Genomic DNA, 6,966 nt, shown 5'->3' on the forward strand with positions numbered 1-6,966 from the left:
GAGGGTTCAGGCTCAAACATTAAGGCAAAGTACGTGTCAATACAATATCTCAATGATGACAGACCAACGATTTGCCAGGAAAGAGTTTTTATTAATTAATCAAAGCAAGATATGTAAAAAGAGAAAGAAAAAAGATGTTTTTATATTTCTTATTTACAATTTATTTTAATTTAATTTAAAATAAAAAAGTATTTATTTAATAGAGATAGAAAGATATAGTAAAATTATCCTTTTTTATTCATGTAACACTTAAATTAAATTGTAAACAGACACCTAAAGAGATAAGTAGATATATGTATATATATTGTGTATATATATGTATATCTACATACATATAGATTGATAGATATATATGTATATACACATACATAAATATGTAAAAATAAATATATATTGAATTTATATTTAATATTGTGTTAGATAATTTACTTATTAATGTAGCGTCTTTAGTTTTAGCGTTTTACAAGTAATCTTCGCTCTTTCTCTCTCTCTCTCTCTTTCTCCAATAAACTGTTTAAAACATTTCATGACAAATACAAATTTAATTCAAGTACATGTTACATAAAATGCAGGAAATTTTGATATAATTTTATAATACACAGATATACGTTCCATTTTATTGTAAGAAATATATTTCCGAAACATTCTATTTATCTTTTTTTTTACAAAATTAAATTACAAGTATTATATTTCGTATTGTTGTTAAAAAAATTTTATTTGTGATAAGAATTACACGGAATTTTTGTTTCAATGTTAATATGAATCAACTTCTAACCAAAAATGTCCGACACTGAACGAAAAACAGACTACTATGACAATCGCGCTGCCACTCTATCAAATTCATTTATGGATATGTGCATTCATGCAGATTAGCGCGGGAAAGCGATGTTTTACTGCCGAATGCATTCACATCTAAAAATAAAGAAAGCACAACTCTTCGTTATAGTCGAGTAATCTCGTCTCCATTACTTCGCAAAATGAAACTTTGCACCATTGGTCCGAGCCATTACGTTTCCCTCTATATATCTGCACCATATAACCGTTTCTCTCTTCCCGCACCCATGAATTTCTCCATAGCGAGGGGGAGCTCGACAGACAATATATCAGTTTACAATGATAAAAAGCAAACACAGAAAATAACGCGAAGAATTACTGAATCACACAAACAGTATGTCCCCTGTCTCTGGAGACAGGATGTATTTCGAGCGGACGGTCAGCAGCATCCGACGGAGAGTACGCCTCACGTATTTTCCTCACAATACGGCTGCTATTGTTTTATTTTATATGGAGACACTATATCATGTCGGCATTATTGAAAATTGTCTCATTAATGCGTACTAAAACAATTAGATAGCATAATACTGACGTCTCACTATAAAGTGCCGCATAGTTCGTTCAGTGATTTGATGATTAAGAGTAGGTACATTTGCAAATTTAAAATTTCCAAATGAATAAAAACAACGATTTCTATTTTACTGCTAAAATAATTGTCTAATCATATTTAATATAAAGGATTCATACGTATGTCGTTATCATCAGCGTATGCTTTGCTTATTTTTAATTATTTTTTATGGTAGTTGCATTATACAATAAAACAGTTTTTAATATTAAACAGTAAAGTAAAATTCATTGCCAATCTTTAAAAATTATTTTTTATTAAGACTATTAATAACTCTAGAAACTCCGAAAATTTATATTTTTCTTTTAGCATCTGATATTTTGTATTTCAAATTGTAATAAGTCATTGTAATTATGCAGACTATTAATCCTTCAAAATTAAGTTGTAAGTAATTTTTATTATAAATATTTAATAAATAAAAAAAGTAGTAATTGTTTAAAAGTATACACTATGTATTACATATTAAAAAGTAAGACACCGTGCAAAATAAAGCAATAAAAGTAAGAAAAAAAGATTATAATATGCTGTATACGTGTTCTATGTGTGTGTATGTGATTGTATCTAATCTCTCTCTCTCTCTCTCTCTCTCTCTCTCTCTCTCTCTCTCTCTCTCTCTCTAACTCTTCCTAAACAAAATTATTATTAAAAAATAATAAACAGACAATTGGAAATTGACGCTGTAGACGGTTTTGTGTGTGTTTCTTAAAAATATTTTATATTAAATAATTAAATCATAAGAGAAATACTTGTACATATTTTGGCTAATTTTTTAATCTTCTTCAGTAAAAAATCAATAGATGATACAAATAGTTGCTATCCATAAATTATAATTTTTTTAAAATTAACACAGTGTAATTATAATAATATATAATTTTCTGTACGTCTTCATGTTTCTAACGATTGAATGTGCTCAATATGTCTTTGATGCACGGACAATTAAAATGATAGATTAATTGAAAGGTGGCTAAATATTAGAAAGGTGGCAAAACATGCGTTCGTAAATGGCTGTTACGTGATAGACTTCTTGTGCTAGCATCACTAACTAGTGAAATAAGTATGTATTATACGGTATTAAAGTCATATAATAAATAACAGATAAATATGGCTATGAAAATGAAGAAGTTAGTACAACTTCCGAACTCTCCCTTGATTTAAATATTTCGTAGGTATGTGTTTCCAGCTGGAAGCTCACTTCGTCTTGAGCTTCGAATTTACTTCTCTTTCTTTCTTCCTCTCCCTTTATCTATCTATTCATCTATTTCTCCTATCTATCTTTCTCTTATCCTCTATGCTATTTAGAGATAACATCTATCTCCCTCGGTACCGCATGCATACAAACCAGCGCCAAGAAGTAGACAATTCACAATTAGCAAACACAAACAAACTACGAGTGGCTTCAAGTTGCTTGGGACGCGATGGCAGCCGAGTTTAGCCGGAAGCGAGCGATGGGGTAGAGACTTCTGGGATGCGAAGCGACTAGTTCGGCAGTCCCTGAGTGTCACAACCTCTACTATACAGAATTCTCATCTCTTCCTGTCCCTCTTCGAAAGTAAAGATATGCATATACGGGGTAATCCTTGAGTAGTTGTTCATCTCATATAGCGAATTTGGTCTCTTGCACTACGCTAAATCAGTGCATACTAAAATACTAAAAGCTGTTATACATGAAATTAGAAAATAAAAGTATATATAAATATTTTAAACAATTAACTATCTATTAATGATATTGTCAGGTTATTTAACATATATGTATCATTTCATTGTCAAAGTTGAGGTATTCTGTATAAAGCAGCTTTTATAATATAAACACTGATCGAACGTAGTGCGAGTGATTGAATTCACCAATTAATTTAACAGTTATGAGAGAGAGAGATTGGTTATACTTAAATAAACTTAATAAGTAATCTTATGTGCTAGAGAATTAAATAATATATTTAAAAAATTAAAAGAATTTGTTTCAAAATTTTATCGAATAAGTTTTCAAAATAGAAAATATTTTTAAAATTAGCTTAAAACTTTCTGATTTTTGAAATCATTTAAGTGATTTATATATTTCTACTCTCTAAATTTCTTGGAGTGAAATCTCAGTCCAAAAGGGTTAAAATATTGCCACTGAAAAAGAGTGACAAATTTGCACTCTTGATTAAAAGTGATAGATTTTCACTCTCTTTTTGGAGTGAAATTTCACACTTATGGAATGAGATTCATTCCAAAAAAGGAGTGTGATTTCTTTTTTTTTGTAGTGAATTTCATTCCAAGAAGAGTAAAAATTTCTTATTCAAGTGTGCAAATTTAGCTGTTTTTCAATAATGGCAGTCTTTTAATATTTTAACCTTTTCGGAGTGAGATTTTACTCCAAAAAATTTAGAGAGTATACTTGTATACTCTAAATAATTTATTTTTTATTTCTACAATATTAATTCAATAAAAGCGTGACAATTATTAAGATAATTTGTATATATAAATTCATATTTTAACCTAATATTAAAAAATTTCGGTTTTTGTAAAATATCTCTCAACGAGTATATACTATCAAAGAGAAATAATCATAAACTGACAACTGAAAGTCGGGTAAATCTATACAAGTTATAAATTACAGGTGTTATTTAATAGTATTTGACTACTATTATACACAAAATTCAATAAGTAAGTATATTGTTTAATATTAATAATAAATAAGTAATTGAACCATGAGAATGTTTATCGATCTTTCTTGTTTGCACACCCGTTATACACGCATCAGACTCTCACCGTTGCGTTGGAACACTTGAAGCTCCGACCAGTTACGGCAACAATAGGCTTTGTCTTCGCACCGTCGGTGCTCACAAATTGGTAGAAATCTTGATTAAAGGTGCAATCCTCTCTGTTGCTGACTGCGGCAGCAAATATGAATTGCAGCCCCGATGCTCCTGTTCCCCTATATCAGATGAAAATAAAAGAAAACGTGTCCTTGATTGCACTTACATAAAGAATCAATAAGTGAATTCAATTGCATGTTACTAAGTACAAGTTAAACAAATCGTTTTGTCTCTTATAATAAGCAAAACATCTTGATAATTAAATTTACTTCATTAAATATACATATAGCATAGCTTTTTACTGCTGATTTAGAATTTATATGATCTTGTATTGAGACTGTAAAAAAAATGTCCTGAAAATGCAATTTTTATACACATAATGATGTTAACATAAACATTTATGTACTATATTAGAAAAAAAAATATTCGGTATAAACACAAGCAAATTCCTATTAAAATTATTTTTTTCTTTTATTCTGACATTAAACCATCTGTCCATCTGACATTATATCCAACTAATTTTGCAGAAAAAAGCTGATTTGTCCGTGCTGCGTGCGTGGGTGAATGCTTGTGTGCTTTGATGTATATTTCTTATTGGAATTGAGTTCTTCATATCTTTTTCATATACATACGCTTTTAAGGGTTACACCGATGTTATAATTTATTTCTGACAATATAAAAAGGAAATATTCTTTTAATTCACACAACTTCAATAATTGAAATCTTTGAGATTGTTAACTACAAATTTCAGATTAAAATCAGAGAAAATTTAAAACGTTTATTTAATTATTACATTAATTTAATTATATATATTAGTTAGATCAGACAAAAAGATGATAAGTACTGTAAAACAACTTCCGGTACAGTATCTGATGTTACGCATATCTGATTTTGGCTAATTGTAAGTACAAACTATGAATAGGGAGACTGACAAGAAACATGTTTTTACACGTTTTGTTTTGTTCTATAATATGTTTTGCCACTTACAACCAGTGATGCACATTTGGCCCCCGGCACTACAAAGAATCATCCCCTCCACTTTTGCCCCACCAAGTGACACCACGCTCGACTAGCTTCGGCGTTGAGCGAGCGAAGCAGCGATAGAGGCTATCCTTCTGATCTTCGGCAGCCTTCGACTGCTTCGACGCTTCGACGCGCCAAGAACGAACGAGAGCGAACCAGCGCGAGAGAGAACTTGTCCTTCTTGTTCTGTTCGTTTGTAACAAGCGAGAGACTCTCACGCTGTCTCGTTCGCTCTTGACTCATCAAAGGTTGCCGAAGGTGAGAAGGATAGTCTCTATCGTTGCTTCGCTCGCTCAACGCCGATGCTAACCGAGCGCGGTGTTACTTGGTGGGGCAAAAGTGGAGGGGATGATTCTTTGTGGTGCCGGAGGGCGCCAAATGTGCATCATTGCTTACCACTGCTCATAACGCCTATGGTAAGTTACTTTCATCTCGTCTGAACGGTAATTTCTTGTCGTTCCCCCTATTCACAGTTTAATTATTCACAATAGCAATCTGGATTTCTATTTCATTTGGTCTTTTAACCGTCTGGGAATGATACCCGCATGATGTTTTAGAGATTATCTCCCCTTGGCTAAATTTTTACTATGTCGACGTATGCAACGCGATGCAGGGCATCTATCATGGAAAAAATCGAAATGGATTTCGATCGGAATTGTTCAATTATTCCTTAGATTTCTATTGTGTTTTTTAGGGAAAACGGAATAATTCCGATTAGAATTCATTCTGACATGTTTTTTTTTTCATGATAGGTATACCCAGGTTAATAAAGTCTCAACGTTTACGTATGTGCTATAAATTCTAAATTGCATTAATCTACGCTCTGATGAAGGCTCAAAAATAAGCCGAAACGTGCCATTCGTTAAAAAGTTATTAACAAAATAATTTTTATAAAAAGAACGTAATTTTTAAATTGTATATTTTACTAACATACATTTTATATAATTTACATAATGCTATTCTTTTATACCAAAACGGAATAAAGGAAATATTTCACGCAAAGTGAGGTCAACCCCACATCTCCCCCTGCTTAGAGGCGTTTGACTTTCCACGCGAGCGAGGTCCACCCATACGTGGTGTATAGATACAAAGTGCAAGAGCACATGATCTTTCTCATGTTATTGGTTTCAGTTGATTCACGTATTCAAAGTACGACACGGAAAAAAAAAAAAAAAAAATACGGAAAATGATGAAAACTTGTATCTCTGGCGTCGAGAATCTTAAGACTGGATTGGTAGACATAAGTTTATTCCTTTACACAGGTGCAATTATATATTATCAATACTTTTCAATCTCAGAAATGAGAAATTAGCAAAAAATATTGGGGATGTATTATTGTATGTTCTAGCATTTAATTCTAGCTGTAGAAGCATCATTAGGATTTGTATAATAATTTGAACAAATTTAAAACATAAATTTTAATACTACTTCAAAATCAGATAAAAATTTATGATTTTATCTTTTATTTTTATGATCGCTCTTCCTGTATCGTTTATCTACAAGAAAAACCTCCCCTCCCCCTCATTCTTTTTCTTTCTCTGTCTTCTCTCAAGATAGAAAGAGATGCAACTGCCACCTTTCGATTTCAAGCTACGAATAGAATGCTTGGTCTATGTATATATATCTATGAGTCTGCCCATCTCTCCTGTCTATAAAGCCTGTATCAAACTACCGACTCTACAGGCCGACCCAACTGCAAATTCCGACTGCCGATCAATAATGAACCAATCACAGTAATGGCGTTTT

Source organism: Trachymyrmex cornetzi, unplaced genomic scaffold (assembly GCF_001594075.2).
Source record: "Trachymyrmex cornetzi isolate Tcor2-1 unplaced genomic scaffold, Tcor1.1 scaffold748, whole genome shotgun sequence".
Classification (NCBI taxonomy): Eukaryota; Metazoa; Arthropoda; class Insecta; order Hymenoptera; family Formicidae; genus Trachymyrmex; species Trachymyrmex cornetzi.